At 43.6% G+C, this 18,969-nt stretch overlaps 1 long non-coding RNA gene across 1 annotated transcript in view; it reads left to right on the forward strand.

Moving 5' to 3' along the window:
* Window positions 1-18,969, forward strand: part of LOC124093356 (uncharacterized) — a 60,523-nt gene that overhangs the window by 15,989 nt on the left and 25,565 nt on the right. The gene's annotated exons all lie outside the window — the stretch shown is intronic.

The following is an 18,969-nucleotide window of genomic DNA, read 5'->3' on the forward strand; positions in this document are numbered from 1 at the left end:
TTCTGAAACAGAGATTCCTAGGAACATTTTCCTATAGATTCTAGTTCAGCAGATCTGAGGCAGGTCTCAGGAATCTGTTTTTATAAGCATGCCAACTAATCCTTATGGTCAAGTAGGTTTTTTGGGGAAATGCAGACAGGAGGAACCAGGCACTTGTCAGACATTGTGCTGGGGCTGTGGTCATATGCCTACATGTCCATGACAATTTTACAAGGTGGACTTTCTTTATCCTTATTTATAGACAAGGAAAAGGGAAATTCAAGAAAGGTCAAGTCCTTGCCCCCAGCTGTTCAGGCAGTAAGTGCAGACACTGATCTTCAGACCTAGCCTGATGCTTAAGAAGGTAGGTTCTGGATTTATTGGGACATTCAAGTCATACCATTAAGCATATAAACTTGGGCTAGTCACTAAACCTCTCACAGTTGATCTCCTCTGCACAGTGGGAATCATAACAGTACCTTCCGCCTGGAGATGTGATAGTGTTGGATTGACTGATGTTGCTGAGGGACCCTGCATGGTGCTACAGATATCAGACAAGTGTCTAATAGACTTTGAATGCCACTGCAGGCAGGCCTGCTTTTCCATCACATCTTTATCCCTAGAGAAGCTTCTGTCTGTTTCTCTGTTTTATTCTGAGGTAGGGAGGTGTTTGTTCTGCTCCTTGGGTATGTGTGTGGCTCTAGCCACTGGGTGTGGGAGTCAGGAGGGCTCTTTCTGTTGACAAAGTGGACCCAGCCAGCCTCCTCACCCATGTCCTGTCTGCTTTGCTGAAGGACTACCAACACAACCTCAGCAGAAAAATAGAAATAGTAACTGGAAACATAATCACAATAATTTGCAACATTGTAGCAGCTGCCATTTAGTGAGAGCAGAATCCCAGGCCCTGGGCTAAGTGCTTCTGTGTTTGGTCCTTTCAGCAAACCTAGGAGGGCAGGTGCGTCTCTTTTTTCCCCACCAAGAAACAGAAGCTGAGAGTTGTGAAAATAGTCATCTGTGGTTGCATAACTCCTAACTAGCCAAACTGAGGATTGAACCAAGCTGTCACCCTAGGCTGTCACCTGAAGAGAGAGAGAGAGAAAAAAAAAATCCAGAGAATGGAAAGATTTTTTTTGGACATTTCATTATATAAGGCACTTTTATGCATACAGAATTACCATATTTGTATGATATACCCTGTGAAGTATGGATTGTGATCCCCAATTCTTGGATGGGAAAATGAGGCCCCCGGAAAGCGTGATATACTAGGAATGCTCTTTGGATTTCTCTTGCGTCTAACACAAATGTCTCTTAGAGCACTTCTACTTGTTGTTTTTTTCCAGTTTTTGACTCACCTCATCCTTCTGCCTAGTCCCATAAATGATGAGGAGCTGACTGACTCCCTCATCTGGAGTGGAAGTGCTTGGATTTGGTTAAGGCCTGAGCAAACATAAGATGGGAGTTATCTCACTAGTCCATCTTACTTCTAGTTTTTTCCCAGGAACAGGGAAGATCCTGTGACCTCTCCATTCCCTCTAGGGAAATGTTGACTCTTGGGAAGCCCTCTTCCCCTTGGTTCACTGCAGTTCTCCATTTAAACAGGATGAAAACTGGCTCGCGGCTAGGGAAGCAGAGAGGGGATGGTGCATGAGAAGAAATATTGGTGTCAAGTAGACCTGTGTTTGCATCCTTGTTCTGCTTTCTTCTTGCTGTGTGACTTTGGGCATATCTTTCAACCTCTCTGAGCCTCAGATTTGCTTTGCTTCCAATTAAGACTGTTGTGAGGGCTGAATTAGTCAATGGCTATCAATGCCCAGATGCACAAAGGCATTCAGGTGGCAGCTGTTGCATCTGCGATCACAGTCAAGTAGAGAAGCAGAGGGCGGAAGGGGTAACAACTGTCTTTTTCCAACTGGAGTTGCCCCAGGGTCTCTTTCTCTTCGTGTTGATTTGGGGACAGAGGAAAAGGGGGGTTGGTCTTGGAGAAAGGACAGAGGCCCTTTAATGAGCTCAGGAAAGCCCATCTCCTGACAATAACAGCCCTGGACTCTGCAATAACATCCTGTCAGAAGAGGCAGTGACAGGATATGTGCTGGGGGTGGGAGCGTGTGGCAGCCCTGCGGCCTGCCCACCAGCCCTTAGCCCCAAGGAGGCTCAGGAAGCAGCAGCCAGGATCAGAGGGAGATGAAGACTTCCCCTCCATATGCACCCTGCCCTGATATGGAGCCTGCAATACCAGCTTCTTGGACAGATGGTTAGAGCCCTCTCCATCAGCTGTCTTCTGGGCCTGTGTTTAGCAGCCTTGGTGGTTCCACTGAGTCAAGGGGCAGGGGAAAAGGAGTGGACCCTATCTGCCAACTCCCCACAATATTTATTGACACTTCTTTGAGTGCTGATGACAGAGCTTGGTGGTGGAAATTCAATGATGATGGAGAAAGTCCATGTTGGCCCCGGGGGACTTGACAGTTGAGTGACTAGAGAGATGATAAGCAAATTCAGAGAGCTGAATGAAAGCCCTGAAGTCCAGGGAGGTTGGGAGGTTGTGTGGGGAGTGGGAGATCACCAGGAAAGAATCAGGGAGGAGGAGGACGGACATTCATCTGAAGGAGCATTAGGAGTTGAGCAAGGGCACAGGGCTCTTCCTGAGTAAGGAAGACAAGTAGGAGGAGCCGGGAGGCGCTGAGCAGGAGACTGTGGCTTTGAGCTCTGGGAGTCTGTGGCTGGAGAAAAAGCCAGGAGCAGGGGCTTAAGGACCGCAGGAGGATGAACTTCATTTGCAGGGCAGGGTGAAGCCTTTTAAGCAGGAAAAGGATCTGATTTGTGGTTTGAATCTTGACAGGCCTCCTTCCATCAGTGAATAAGCCTACACAAGGATCTGCTCTGCTCTCCAGCCCAGAGGCTTCTGAGGAGGCTTCTTATTAGGGCCAGAGGCCAGTAAAATGGAGCACAAAGATTTGCATGGGATACAGGAAAGCAGGGCTTGGATGCTGGATCTGCTGGTCACTCATCTGGTGTCCTGGGCACCCTCCAGACCCCATTTCCCAGGTGTTAGTAGAGAAGCTGGAACCAGGTGAATCTAAAAGGCCCTTTCAGATAACATATTTTATAATTTAAACTTAAGATATTGCTCTATCTGCAAGAAGCTTATGGTCTGGAGTTGAATGACTAAATAACAGCATGTTTTTTTTTTTGTACCTGGGATTGAACTCAGGGGCACTCAACCACTGAGCCACATCCCAGCCCTATTTTGTATTTTATTTAGAGACAGGGTCTCACTGAGTTGCTAAATGCCTCACTGTTGCTGAGGCTGGCTTTGAACTCATAATCCTCCTGCCTCAACCTCCTAAGACCCTGGGATTACAGGCATGTGCCACCATGCCCAGCAAGAACATGTTTAATAAATGCTGGTTGACCTTAGAAAGCACATGTTGGGGTTAGGGTATATGCAGAGGAGCCGTGACTCTCCTTGTCCTGGAAGATAGATATTTGGTGTAGAGAGGGAGGGATTGCCACATTGAGCTGTATTCCTGCTGCAATGGAAATTGAATTTCTTAATCAGTCCTAGTACCAAAAAGAATCACCCTCTCCAGCTGGTGGGAAGGAGACATGGAAAGCTATATCAGCTCTCTCCTGGAAAAGTTCAGGGATCTTCCTTTGGAGACCTTCCTTAAAAAGGAGGTGATTAGCCATCCCCAGAGGGTCCTTGGAGGTCCTGGTCCCTAGAGTCATAAATAGGGACCACCTCTCTGAAGGCAGGAAAAACAATGGGGAAAGATGTCTATTTGAAGTAAGAGACTAGGGTTACATTCCTGGGTCTGCCAGTGAATGACATGTCTGAGACCTTCAGGGTCATGTAATTCTTCCCCTTTGATACTTGTTTTCTCATCTATGAAATGACAGTGCTTTCCCTTTTCCCAAATGAGAGTTGCTTTCTAGGCATTTGGTGCCGTTTATGAAAGATGAAGAAGACTATTTCACTTCCGTTGGGCAACTTGCAGCCTATTGGGGGAGAAGGGTGTAGAAACGTGCAGTCTCAGAATACAGTGCAAGAGGGATGCCCTGGGTGTAGAGGCACACACAGGCTCTTGGTGCAGCCAGGGAGGTGCAGAAGGCTTCCTGGAAGGGAGGATACCTTTGCATTCGAATGATCCATGCAAGTGAGCTGGCAGAAGGTGGGGCAAAGATATTTTGGACACCTCCAAGGATGAATCTACCTAGTGATCTTGCCTTTCCACAGCATAAACCTGGCCCCCCTCCCAGTTTGATGCTCTGGAGAGGATCCTCTGTGCTGCCTGCAGGCTGGGATGGCAGCCAGCTGCTGAGGTCTCCGGGCATCCTCTGCTGGAATGAACTTTGAACATAGCCCACAGTTGACTTCAAGTCACAAGCTTGCCTTGGGCAGAATTTTTCAGCAATCAGCAGGATGTCTCCTCTGGAGCTGCAAAGGCTTACATCAGAGCTATCTTAGCCTTGGTGTCTGCCAGAGTTTGCTGGAAGAGATGCCATCCTTCCCTCAGGGGTTTCCTAAGGGCAGAACATTCAGCTCCATCTGCCCATCTTGGGAATATTTATTGAGTGTAGACTACAGGGTGAGTAGGAATGAGAGAAAACAACCCCCTGCAAGACAGAATGCACACTTAGAAATAGATGGGAATACTCTGCAGGAGAGGCGACTTTGTCATGGGAGATTCTGGCCAGGGGATCTGCTAGTCTGGCAAGTTCCCAGGGGATTCCAAAAGCAGGAATGCTGGAGGTGAGACCTAAAGGAAGGGAGGAAATCCACAAACTGAAGAATGGTGTGGGATAGGCAGGGAGAAGATCAGCATTCCAGACACAGGAATAGCATAAATGAAGGTTCTGGGGCTGGGGACCCTTGTCTATTGAGGGGGTAAAAGATGTCCAAGATGTATGCAGACAGAAAAGGAGGGTGATGCAACATGATGTGGAAGGGTTAGCCCTGAGTCTTGAAGTTGTCGCTAAGGGTTTTGTTCTTTACCCCCAAAGCAATGGAAACCCATACCAGAAGGGGGCTAATCTATGTTCTAAAAAGAAATGTCACCTTGGGTGTCTCCAGGAGGGTGGATGGGGAGGGGGTAGTGGATGTTGCTGGACCAGTTAGGAGGCTACTATCATGGCCCAGATGGGAGATCAAGGTGGAGTCCATCAATGGGTAGAAATGCAGATGCTGAGGTGGGCCCAGTTTTTTTTGGGGGGGAATTGAGTTTAGGGGGACTCAACCACCGAGCCACAACCCCAGCCCTATTTTGCATTTTATTTAGAGACAGGGTCTCGCTGAGTTGCTTAGTGCCTCACTTTTGCTGAGGCTGGCTTTGAACTCGTGATCCTCCTGCCTCAGCCTCTCTAGCCACTGGGATTACAGGTGTGCATCATTGCACATGGTTGGGCTCAGCTTTTAAAGGAGAGGATCTGGTTATAGAGTGTGTGCAGGTGCTGAGGGAGAGGGCATGACAAGGATGTCTCCTGGTTTCTGAGATGACAGAGTTGTGGAGGTCTTAGAGATTATCTAGATTTTTTTACTCCCTCGTCTAACTACTACAGAAAGGAAACTGAGGCTCAGAAATAAGGAGGGGCTTTTCCATGCTGGTAGAGTAGGGCCAGTATCAGAGACAAATCCTGTGTTCATCTGTTCTTCTATGGTAGGATCCTAGAATTATAGAGTCAGAAAGGCATAACCTAGACACCATCTAGCCCAATTATTACATTTTATAGATAAGGAAACAGAGGCTCCGAGGGGCGAAGGCTTTAGTGGCCAAAGGCCACCCAGAGAGTTAATTAATTAATCAGTCCAATGGTCTAAGCATATATAAACATGGCTCTGTTGACCCTTAGATAGTGGGACATGTGTTTGTTCAGGAGGGGAGATAACTTGGCTGAGGTCCCTCCAGATGCTTTCCCAGCATCCTTGGGCTGGCTGGCTCCTCTCTGGGCTGGCTGCCTGGGGTTAGGGAATCCAGATGTCTGAGGCCACTTAAGCCAGCTGAATTTTCCCACATCATGGGTTCCCAGTGTTTGCGCTCAAAAGATCAGCAGCCATGTGGGAGGGGGCAAGTGGCCATGAAGAAATGCTGAGTGATCCTTTTGGTGAGTTCTCCAGCAGCTGAGTTTATGGAACGGGTTGATTTCCTTTGGCACCCTGGGTATCCCCTTTCTAGGTGGGCACAGCCCTGTAGCCAAAGCCAGAACCTGCCGATTGCTACCTCGTGCTTTTAGAAACAATTGTTGTGACAGGGTTTGACAGATGTTATCAAATATTGTTCTGCCTGCAGATGGAAGAGATCACTTGGGAGATGTGTTAGTTTGGAGGCCAACAGATTGGAGTTGAATTTTTTTTTTTTTGTAAGAAAAACAGGCAAAATATTTGGAATTGGGATTGCAATAGGAAATTCCAGGACATATATATATATATTTTTGGCAGCCCATTGTCAGGGTGTCATGGCTTTGTCCCTGAGGAATCCCTTGGAGACTCAGCTCCCTAGAGCTGGCCCCATGAGCCCTCAGGAATATTCAGGCAAGGGGGAAAAGGACACCAGTTTTGAAAGCTCAAGTGACTGGGAAGACTGGCATGTGGGAAAGCACAGAGTCTTTGAAATCACAACCCTGGGGATAGGGGCTGGGGTCGGGGAGGAACTGCATCTTGGTTTACAATTTTCTGTCCTATGACATTGGTGCTCACCTCTCTGAACCTCAGTTTCTTCTTTTGTTAGGTAGGAATGAGGCTTCTGATTTCACAGTGTCACTGTGAGTGTGAAATGAAATAACTGATGAATGAGATAATAGATGAAAAAGCACTTAACATATCATCTAGCAAAGACAAAAAGCTCTCCATAAATTGAAATTGTTGTTCTCTCTCTCCCTCCGGGATCCTGAAATCAACCAAGACTGAGTCAGATTGATTGAGATGGACAGAACTTTTCTCTTCAGCTCTGGCCATTCCTAGGTGTCTCTTGGGCTTCACTGTCATGGCAACGGGTTGATGGAGTGGTGCAGAAGCTGATAGGGGAAGCCAAGCAGCCAGAACACAGCTTGGTCTACCGGCGCCACATCTAGGGAGGTGACTGCTGATTAATGGATGCCTGATCCCACTGGCCTTGTCTCAGGCCACCCTGGGGGACAGTTCTTGCCCAGGGAGGGATGGAGCCTCACTCACTGGGATGTGCCAGGACTTTGGTGGTTGGGCACAGTTACAGGTGCCGCAGAGTCTTAGAACTGCCCGAGCTGAATATTGGAGCTGAAAGGGACCATAGAGATTAGTTATTCCAGTCCCTTCTCTTTTATGGCTGAAGAAAGAACAAATGGATAATGAATGCCTGCGGTGTGCCCAACACAGTCTGAAGCTCTTTCCCTTTGGGTCAATTTTCACAACAATGCTGAGGAATAGGTATAATTATCCCCACCAAGGAGGGGACGACTGGGGACCTGAGACAGGGACTCTTCTGTCCACAACATGCAACTAGGGTTTGTATCCAAGATGCCACCATTCTTCTGTTCTTTCCACTGCCTCTCATTTTACTGATTGTTTAACCAGCTGCTGTAGTTTGAAAGTGTCCCCCAAAGCCAGGTGTTGGAAATCTAATCTCCAAATGCAACGGTGCTGAGAGGTGAGTCCTTTAAGAGGTGATTAGATCAGGGGGACTCTGTCCTCCCCAATGGCTGGATGCTCGCTCTCTTGTGTGGCTCTCTTTGAGTTTTCACCTTCTGCCGTGAGATCATGCCGTGAGAAAGACCTCAGCAGACGTCAGACCCCAGATCTTGGGCTTCCCGGACTTTTCTTTCTCCAGAAGCATGAAAAAGAAAAATCTTGTTCATTATAAATTATCCAGTATTTCTGTCACAGCTGCGCAAAAAATAAGACACCAGCTTTCAGGGGCCTGTTTATCTTATCTCCTGCTCTATTTCCAGTGCCTTGAATGGCACAGACTCAGCAGAAAATTGTTGTATCAATGACTTGCTGAGGATGATCTTGATACCATTTTTGAAGTTATGATTTTCAAGATGGCCAGGGAAGTGTGTGCCTACGTGTGTGTGTGTGTGTATGTGTGCTTCTATCAGACTCTAAAGATGGGAAAGGCAGACCTAAGACCCCAAGAATGAAGCTCCTCCCTGGTCGTCTCAGCGCCCCCTGCAGGCTCTTTCCCCACGAGTACCTCTTGTTCAGTCACCCTGGAGTCCACTCTGAACACTCACTCTTCCTTTTGCTCTGTGTCTTCTCTCTGATTCTCCCTCTACTTAGAATGACCCCAATTCCATTTCACTTGAGGAGCCCATAGCCATCTTTGAGTTTCTGATGTCTCCTTTGTTCCCAAAGTTTTCCTTAGGCCCTTAAGGGAATTTTGTCTCTTCTCCCTCTAAATTGCAGTCAGTTCTCATGAATGTCTTTCTTCTTCTGTCCTTGATTGGATTCTGCATGGTAACCTGTCTCTGTGACAGCTTGCTGTATATCCCCTATTAGACAAATAGAACAACTAGATGGCCCTCAACATGTTCTACCCCAGCATCGTCTGGGCTGTCTGGTACATGGGCACACACAGCAGTTGTCTTGCATATTTGTGGAATTGCATGGAATTCACTTTGTGCAAAGTACTAATGTGTTGGCATCGAGCTGGACCACTCACAGAGCAGGGCTGGAACTAGGCAGGATGGGTAGTGGGTCTTCCAAGACCTCCGGTCCTGCAGTGTGGGCTGAAAGCAGCTCTCTCCAGGGACCTCTCTGACCTCAGCTGACCTTCACTAGGACTGTTTTCTCATTTTCTTGGATCGGACTGAGAAAAACAGGAAGAATCATTAAGAGACAGAGCCTTCAGAGCCAGCAAAATTATTACTGATTCTTTTTACAGACACCACATGCTTTGTTTGAGCATTGTGACAAAGGAGTGGGCTTTTCCTGCTGGCTTCAGGGAGAAGCCTCTACCAACTTCCTGGATTCCTGCCAGGTAGCATGCCCAGCCCCCTTCCCTTATCTTCTGCTCCCTTCCAGAGTTGGAGTCTCCACTGAGTTGGAAGACCCCTCCGTTGTGTCCCAGATCACTCCCTGAGAGATCATCTGATTCCTTTCTTTTCAAAGTGCGGATGCAGGAGGTTTGTTAGCAATGCAACTTCCAGGCTTCCCCAGCAGACTGATTCAGACCCAAACCTTAACAAGATCCCCAGGGAATTGTTATGCATGTTAAAGTTTGAGACTTAGGACTCTAATCCACTTAAAAAAAAAGAGGTAGCATATGAACCCCAGAGAGGGAAATTGATTTGTAAGCTGGTGGCGAGTTTAATTTGATTTAACAGACATTTGTGGAAAACCAGATGCATGCCCGGTCCTGTGCTAGGCACTCTGGATAAAATTCGAAATTGAGACTTCCATTTCTTTGGTCTTTAGTGATCCTTCATGTACCTAAACATCTCCCTGCCTCACAACAGGGCCTTGGCAAGTGTTTGCTGAAGGTGGAGGTACCCATTCGCTGAATGGGTACCTCTCTGGAATTCTGACCTAGGGCTTTTTCCACACCACTGCAGCTGCCTTCTTTAATTACCAGCCTACTTGAGCAACTCGTAGCACTTACAGACAGACCTCGGTTGTGTCAATTCTGAGGCAGCAGAATCCTCAGACTAAGATAGGGTCTCATGCAATTTGGAAATTTGCATATCACAGTGGTCCGCAGGGAGAGTCTCTACTGGAATCAAGAATGAGAGATTCCCAATGGAGTACACATCTTTGATGAAGCATTACAGGATATACAACAGGCTAGAAGGATGGTGCCCAGTTTCACCTCACTGAGGGTCTGGTGATAGTTTCCATCTTGGTGGCTGGTGACTCTGTTCTGTCCAGCCTGGATTGTCTTCTGTCCTGAGATCTGATCTCTTAAGAGTGTCTATTTCTTCCTCGAAGGGATTGATTATTGATTTGTCATTTGCTTAAAGGAACCTTTACCTTTATGTCTAAGGGAAGCTTTACTTCTTCATCTAGTCATCAAAACAGTGACCGTGGTACAGTTGCTCTCCTCTCTCTAATTCACAGGCTCGGTTTTGCTTCTGTGCTTTCCTTGGTTGCTGTGTTATTTATGGGAGTTCATTATTTCTGGGAGCTCAATTGCTTCCACTATTGAAGGGTGAGACAGAATTTTAAACTTCTTTGCATGCAAGAAGTCACATACTACTTCCGTGCGTGCCTGCATTGAAAATGACTTTCACTTTTGGGGGGGGAAAGCCTGCTATAAGACATTTCTCTATGACAAATGCTATTGTGCAGAGACTGCTTGAGACTCCTGTATTTTCCAAGACCAGTATGAGAAATGTTGTGATCTTCGCTTCTTCATTAATTTTTGTTGCCTTTGTCAAACTCTTAATAATCTTCGCAATATCGGGCACTGGGATCGCCTAATACAAAAAGAAAATCATGCAAAATTCCAGCAGCAACCTTCTTGGAGACGTCAGAATCAGGACCTAGGGATTTCACCTGTTCCTTGCATTGGCCAATTGCTCTACATTTAGAATAAGAATATTCCTAATAATAAAAAAAATAGTAGCTACTTTTTTGTTGATTTCTTATTATGTGCCAGGTACTATTCCATGCTCATTAGTGAGGATTATATCATTAAGTCACTGCTACAGTACTGGGAGATAGGTAGCATCCCCCATGATATTGAGATAATGAGCATCATATTTAGCTAGTGGGTGGTAATGTCTGGACTTGAACTTGCACGGTGGTATTCCAGAGCATGGATGACTACCCTATTACAGCTTGCTTCTAGAATAGGATGGTCACTCTGGATTTCAGCCCGATGTTGCTCACACATTTTTGTCCCCAATAAATCTTTTCCTTGTGGACTAGTGTTTAAGTCATGTATTTTTGGTGAACAAAGAGCCCTACATAGAGGCTTAAAACAATAAATAAATTGACCCTACTATAGCTTAGCTGGACAGTTCTTTTGCTGGTCTTGTTTGGGGTCTTCCCCAAAAGGATTGGAATCTTCAAGCAGTATCCACTAATATGTCTGGTGCCTGAGGGGATGGCTAGGAAGCTGGTCTCAACTGGCACAGTTGAATGGCTGAGTCTCTTTTCTCTCTAGGTGGACCCTCCAACACTCTTTGTGGATCGAACTTCCTCTGCAGTGGCTCAGGGCTCCCACAAGCACAGAGCAGAAGCTGCCAGGCCTTCTTAAGGACTAGGTCCGGCACTGGCCTACCTTCATTTCTGCCACCTTTGTTTTTTGTTTGGAAGGAAATGACATGATTTATTAACATTTGAACAGAAATTAGAATACTGTAACACTGAAAAAAAATGCAAAAAGAACATTTCATGAAAGACATGCTTCATAGTTTATCACTAGCATTCCCTTCCTAGAATGAAAGTGATAAAATGGAAATTTTGATTTGCAAAGATAGGTAGAAAATACAGAAGTTGGTGCATATGTTAACACATACAATATCCTGTGTAATTAAAAAAACAAAAACAAGATAAGAAAGAAGTAATTACACTTCTAATAATACCATATAAATCATGAGGGGGTTATTAATATTAAGATTTTTGAATTTCTTATACTATCTGGGAGATAAATATATTGATGAATTTTAACATCTGGTATATAAACTTATACATGTAATTATTTGTTAATTAATAAGATAACATAGAAATGAAGTTTATAGCTCTTTGAAAATACAGGAAGTAAAGAATTAAAAAATTTATCCAAAAAATTATTTATCAAGAAATAAGAGAAAAAGAAAAAACAGCATAAATAAAAACAGCATAAATAAACTAGCATAAATAAAAACATAAAATAAGAAGTAAAAACAAGCCACCAAAGAAAATAATGTATTTTAGTGGAGTGAATGTGCAATTAAACAAAATATTTTTCCACTTGATAACCAAATTCACCTTTATATAACAACATTCTAAATCAAAAGTATACAAATGTGACAGCAAAGAAGAAAAAAGTAGAAAATAATCAAAATAAAAATCATATAATTTTACCAATTAGACAAAATAGTGCCTAAAGGGGAAAAGTATTATTGTAGAGGTGTTAACTATGATAATATGCATTACAATTCATCCAATAATCTAAGCATATAAAATTATTTATTTGTGTGAATTTCATAAAATATTTTAAAAACTATATAACATATGTTTGGAGAGCCATTAAAATAAATTGAAAATACCCAAATCTGGATCTTTCATTTAAGTATCCTAGTAATCAGTAGACCAAACTGATTTCTGCCACCTTTGTTTGGTCAAATTGAGCCACAGGGCCAGCCACATTCAGTGCGACCATAGACTGCTCAAGAGATATGAATACTAGAGGCAAGATTCAGTTGGTCCCAGGTGTGGAGACAACTCACCAATGTGGGCTATCTGGTATAGGACAGTGGCTTCGCACACTGGATCTGGAGGACAGAGGAGGATTATAGCCCTGGCTTTGTCGTATTTCAGCTCTGTGATGTTAGGCTTTACTTAAACATCTCTCTGCTTCTAGTTTTTTCCTTATAAAAGAGGGATGACGGTAATAGTCACTATCACTAATCGAATATCACTCTGTGCCAGGCATTGTTCTAAGCACTGTCCACACAGGACCTCACTTCCTCTTCTCAGAGGCCCTGTGAAATACTTCCTGGATCCACTCAAATTTACGATCAGAAAAACTCAGACACATAGATGCCGTCCGTCACCTGGCCAAGGTCATCTGGCTAGCAAGTGGCAGTGCTGGGACTTGAAGCCAGGCCATGTGGATTCCTAGTGCATGCCCTTAAGTTCGTTCTGTGCTTCTCCGTGGTAGCCGTCCCCCAGGATGGTGGTGAGACATCCATGAGATATTGCAAGCAAAGTGCTTGGAGCAGTGTGTGGGGCAATAGAAGTGCACAGTCATCTGGGTGGTTTTGTATATTCACAGTATTAGCATCACCCTGAGAGGCCCAGCCTGTCATCAACACCTGCCATTCCTCAGCTCTGAGGAGGACAAGCCATTCATTCCCATTTTCTTTAATATGGTTCTATACAATATTCCTACTTCAAACCTATTTGGGCTCATCTTGAATCTAATTTATTTCCTGGATTTGCTTCCTGGGCCACAGCTGAGGGATACGGTACCTTCCTTCTATGACACATGGCTCTGGATTGATGACCTGCCTGCAGCACATCACAGAGGATGTGCTATCTCTGCTGGAAATGCTGCTGATTACTTGCCTCAGATTCCAGTTCCTGGGGCTTCATTGCTCTGTTTAACACCCACTGGGACATCAGGAATGGTACTGCAGACTCTTTAAACCAAGGCTGTATGTTCAGATTTTACTACTCCCGTCTCCGAGTCCTCCGATTTGGCCTGTTTCCTGACATTATGTTTTTTATCTGCTTCCTCCCTCTGCCTTCCAACTTACTCATCAGGGTTTTCTGACTTACTGATTGTTGACTGTCTGTTGGCATTATTTTTTTCCATAGAATTAACATTGTTTTTTTTTTCTATGTGGGTCTGGCTGAGCACAGTTGTAGCTGATGTAAAGAAAAGGAGAATGGGGAGTTATTTTTGATTACTTCTTTGCTCTTCTCCCTTGATATCCCATGTTTCAGCAGGTCCCTTGCTCGCGCCTTCAGAATATAGCCTCAAGTTCTCCTTATTTATGTCAACACTGGTATCCTTTCAAAACATCTTCCCCCAGAGCTCATGCAGAGGGCTCCCCCCTGGGACCCAAATTTACATTCTTTCCCACCTTTTGAACATTTTCCTTAAAACATCCAGAATGGTCTTTGAGAAATATGATCAGATCATGTCATTCCCTTGCTGAAAACCCTCCCATGGGGTTAGGGTTTCGTTATGAGATGTCTCCCAATGGCTCATGTGTGAGACAATGCAAGAAAGTTCAGAGGTGAAATGACTGGGTTATAAGAGCCTTATCCTAAGCAGCGCATTAACCTACTGATAAGGATTAGCTGGTAACTGTCAGCAGGTACAGTGTGGCTGGACGTGGGTCATTGGGGTACGCCTTTGGGGTATATATTTTGTCCTGAGTCTGCAGAGAGCTCTCGCTCTCTCTTTACTTTCTGAATGTCATGTCTGAGCTGCTTTCCTCCACCATATCCTTCTGTCTTGATGTTCTGCCTCTTCCCGGGCCCAGAGTAATGGGAGAACTCTGAAACCATGAGTGCCAAATAAAATTCCTCTTCTAACATTGTTCTTGTCTGGTCTTTTGGTCACAGCAGCAGAAACCCTGACTAAAACACAGTTCCAAAATATAATGTCTGATCAGATCCCACAAAAGACTCCCTTGAACTGGACCTATTCTTTCAACCTCACCCCAACCTTTTTTCTTCCTTTGCAGCATCTATAAATGTCTGGAATTATGATTTTTTGTTTATTGTCTGATATATCTCTACTCTCTACCCTCTTACCCCTATCCTTGCATAGAAAGTGGGCTCAAAAGTGCAGGAACATTATCTTGCTCACCACCAGATATCCAAAGCTTGGGTTATGTGCCCAGAATACCTGAATAAGTGAAGGCATTAACTGCTTCTTTATAGGGTTTGTTAGCTACTTTTTGTTTCACTGTGACCAAAATATCTTGCAAGAACAACTTAGAGGAAGAAAGGTTTACTTGGAGCTCAGGGTTTCAGAGGTCTCCGTCCATAGAAGGCTGACTGCTTTGCTCTTGGCCCCAGGTGAAGCAGTACATCATGGTGGAAGGGCCCAGTGGAAGAAAGCAGGGTCAAGGTCAAGAAGCAGAGAGAGCAGGGAGAGGGGCCACAGGGAAGAAACACCCTTCTGGGGCATTCCCTCAGGGACCCACCTCCTTCAGCCTTGCCCCACGTCCCTATAGTTGCCACCTAGTCAGTCCATTCAAACTAGGAATGACTCATTAGTTACAGCTCTCACAATCTCATCAATTCAACTCTGAATATTCCTGCACTAACAGGAAATATGGGGGAGGGGTGGACACCTCATATTCAAACTGTAACATACTAGAATCTAAAACTCTTGCTTAGCTTATCTTCCTGCATCAACCATTTAAATAGTTTTAGGTTTTAATTTACTCATACAGGACCTCTTTTGGATACTGAACCAGCTGTAGAAATAGAATCCTCAGTTTTGTAAAAATCAGTTGCATTATTTGTATTTTGTAGGACTTCATGCTGTGCACTCCTGAATAGTTCCATGGGTAAAGCTGAGAGGACACACTTTAGTATTCTTCTTGCAACTCTGTGATATTTTTGATCTATGATCTCTACCATCCATGTCCAGTGGGTTGAGGGTAATGGCCAGCAAAACAATATAATCCTATATATATTTTTTTTCAGGTAGTCTCTTCACCACCATCTTCTTAACAATACCTCCAATGGCAGATCTCTGCAGTCTTGCTTTCTGGAATCTGAATGCTCTGGGTTAACTCTTCAGCTTGATAGTTTTCCCTCCTTTCTTACCACAATGACCATTTTCAATAAAGGGGATTCATTCCCTTGAAGCCAATGCCATTCATGTTGCATAACTGTTGGTTTTTCAAACATTTTTGGTGTTAGCTCAAATGGATCCAGTTTAGTTAGTTTTAAAGCAGCTTAAAAGTAGAATGAAGGAGCTGGGTATGTGGCATATACCTGGAATCCCAGCAACTTGGGAGGCTGAGGCAGGAGGCTCACGAGTTTGGGGTGAGCCTCAGCAACTTTGGGTGACTATCTCAAAAAAAATAAATAAATAAACAAGAACTGGGGATATCTCTCAGTGGCAAAGTGCCCCTGAGTTCAATTCCCAGTACCCACACCCCAACAGAAAAGTAGAAATTAAAAGGAAGAGAGAGAAAATAAAAAATTGATATAAAAAAATCTGAAAGACTGTTTTTAGACTCAAATGATAAGAGATAAAATTAAAATAGGCTTTGAACAAGGAGTTTCCCTAAAAATGGTCAGTTAAAGCAAGTTAGCCAAGTGGAAAGAGCCAAAAATAAGTCCATGGCCTTGTCTATTGTTTCAGATCATTGAAAGATTGCTGTTGAATCTAGAAGGTTGAAAACAAAGCAGAGTCAAAGCAGACTTACGGATACTTGTTTTGGAAATAATTTTTTTTATGTGTTCTGAGATATGGAACTCAGAGAAAGTAAATAGAACAGAAATTTGTTATGGGTTGTAGAGAAGTAAATTGCTAAGAAACTGTGAAGCTGGGATTCAAAAAACTTTTAACTATTGTGTCCTAAAGCAAATTTTGGGCTGACTGTAAAAACTGAGTAACCAAACTGGGCAATCCCAACTGGGTAACCTAAGGCCTTTAAAACGTTCTTGTAGCAATTTCAGAATTGCTATGGACTATATGTGGTTCCCCAGTTCCAAATCAGGGTTTTAATTTGCTGCTACTTTATCCCTGTGTTACCATCTTGTTTTGGATTGGGTGGGTGGGAGTGTGTGGAGGAAAATACCTTTTCTTTTCCTTTTTAAAAAAAAATATTTATTTTTTAGTTGTAGTTGGACACAATACCTTTATTTTATTTATTTTTATGTGGTGCTGAGGATCGAACCCAGGGCCTCGCACATGCTAGGTGAGTGCTCTACTGCTGAGCCACAACCTCAGCCCAATAGCTTTTCTTTTCAGTTCATAGGTCACTGGCTTGCCAGGAGATCTAATAGAAAGTATTGAATTGGAGATCTTGAGCTTTGACCCTGGAGGTGGTGACAGGGTAGGAAAAATGTGGAAGAAGAGTGAAAGGAGCACTTGGTGACTGCAGACTGTTAAAAACTGGTGGGGTTTATCAGTCTTTTCTTTGCCTCCTAGGTGTGGTGCTAGTCTATTATTTGAAGTTGAAAGGAATCATGAGACTGAGTTGTGGCCAATGAAAAATGTCTGGAACTGATGTACAGTGCTTGCAGCTTTGATCCTTCTAAGTCTCCCTTAATATCCTCCACACTGCAGGGAATCCAGGGGACAACTCTGTGGACTCAGGAACGGCAAAGTCACTAGATGGAAGGATCCTGGATCCCTGAATGACCATGGGGAATAGAGAGTGATATGAACAGGAAACAAGCCTTTATTGTGTGTTAAATAATCTAGTAAACACATCTTTATTCTGTTGAGATTTTTGTTTCATCTATTATCACAATTAGCCTATTTTGACCAAAAGAGTCATAAAAGTTACGTTCAATGTAACATGCAGAATATTTTTGTTATATCTATTACCCTTCAATTTTCTTTCACCAAGTACACTTGATTTTCCTTATCTGAAGGTCCCACATTCATGGATTCAAGCAACTGTGAATTGGAAATGTTAAAAAATAGATTGCTCTTGTACTGGATGCACATGGACTTTTTTCCTTGTCATTATTCCCCAAACAATATAGTATAATAATTCTTTAGATAATATGTATTTTGCATTAAGTGTTATAAGTAATCTAGAGATGATTTAAAGTATAAAGAAGGATGTGTATGCCTTATGTGTAAATACTGCACCATGTTATCTTAGGGACTTGAACACCCAGGGATTTTGGCATCAAGGGGGAGTTCTGCAATCAATTCCAATGGATACTGAAGGGAAACTGTAGTTGTAGAAGAACTTTGTGGCAAGAAGTTTATTTCTACTTGAGACTGAAACTTAAAAAAAATGTCCTGTGTTGTTCTTATCTCCTGAAGTCAATCACAACCCGTATTACTGACTCTCCAACCCCAGATCTCCTACTTACTAGTTATGTGACCTTCTGTGCATATTAACCTGTCTGCACTTCACTTGTTTTGTCTATAACCTGGTTATAACAATAGCACTTATCTTGTTTTTTTTTGAGAAAATTAAGTGAATTATTCTATGCATAATGTTTAACATGGCAGTTGGCAAACAGTAAGTGCTCAATAAATGTTATCATCATCAACATCATCATCAGGTGCTAGGTATATGCTTGACATTGGAGGAGACAGTGAATGAGCTATCCAAGGTCTAGTTTTCTGTGAGATGTTTGCTTATTTCAGAACTCTTATTTTTTTTGATTTTGAACTTTTCCAGTATAATCTCTATTAAATATTTAGTTTTAAGGGAAGGGTTTTGCCTCCCTCTCAACCTACTCTAGAAAATGCTGATTATAGTTGGGGATCTTCTCTGTTTACTTGAGTGTTCTGAGTTAGCATCTGTGTCCCCTTTAGTGGTTTTACTATGTGAGTGCAGTATTCCTTGGTACCCTGTGGCAATTGGAGTGGGAAGAATAGAGTGATACTGACATCTCTCTTGGAGGAGGGAACATCTTCCTGCTCCTGGCCACCTTCTGCTTGGAGTGACTTCCTGTTGAGAGTCCTTTCTAGAGTGCTGGGGTAAATATGGCTGCCACTGAACTTACAGAAGTATACTTGCCTCCTTTATTCTGTCCCTGTTCCCAAGGACACTGCTAAACCATCTTGTTTCTGATGGTGTGTGGGCAACATTTGCAAGATTCAGGAGATTTAGAATCCTTTCCATTCATTATTAGTTTATGAGAATAGAGACTTAATTCGCACCAATGATGGGCTTGTCCATCCCCCACACCAGGCATTTAGATGCCTGGTTGACCTGTACACCTGAGTTAGTGTCCTTTTGCCCAGGCTGATGGCATGGGCCATTTTCCTGGCACACACTCCTCAATGGTGCTAATTAGGCAGGCACACCCACTTGCCTTGGCGTGTTTTATAGATGACCCAAACTGCAAACACCAACATGTATAAAACATATGCTCTCTTCTTTGTGTAATTTCAGATACCAAAATATGCCTACACACAGGGGTACGTGCATACAGACACATGCATATTCTTTTTTTGCCTGGTAGAAATATGCTTCTGTAATGTTTCTTTTACTCCCACACAGGCCCCTTGGTGGTTGGCACATCTCCTAATTATTCTCATCTACTCCCTCCCCATAGACCTTTTGGGTGTATATTTTGGCACTCATTCTTTGGGTTCCACCTAGTTCCTATCTGTCTCTCTTGCTGCCTCCCTCCCTCTCCCTCCTCTTCACAACTTTTTAGACAATTTGTTAAACTATACACTCTTTATTATTAATGTACAT

The sequence above is a fragment of the Marmota monax genome, unplaced genomic scaffold (genome assembly GCF_021218885.2).
Source record: "Marmota monax isolate L192 unplaced genomic scaffold, Marmota_monax_Labrador192_F-V1.1 WCK01_AAM20220418_F8-fsc00038, whole genome shotgun sequence".
NCBI lineage: Eukaryota > Metazoa > Chordata > Mammalia > Rodentia > Sciuridae > Marmota > Marmota monax.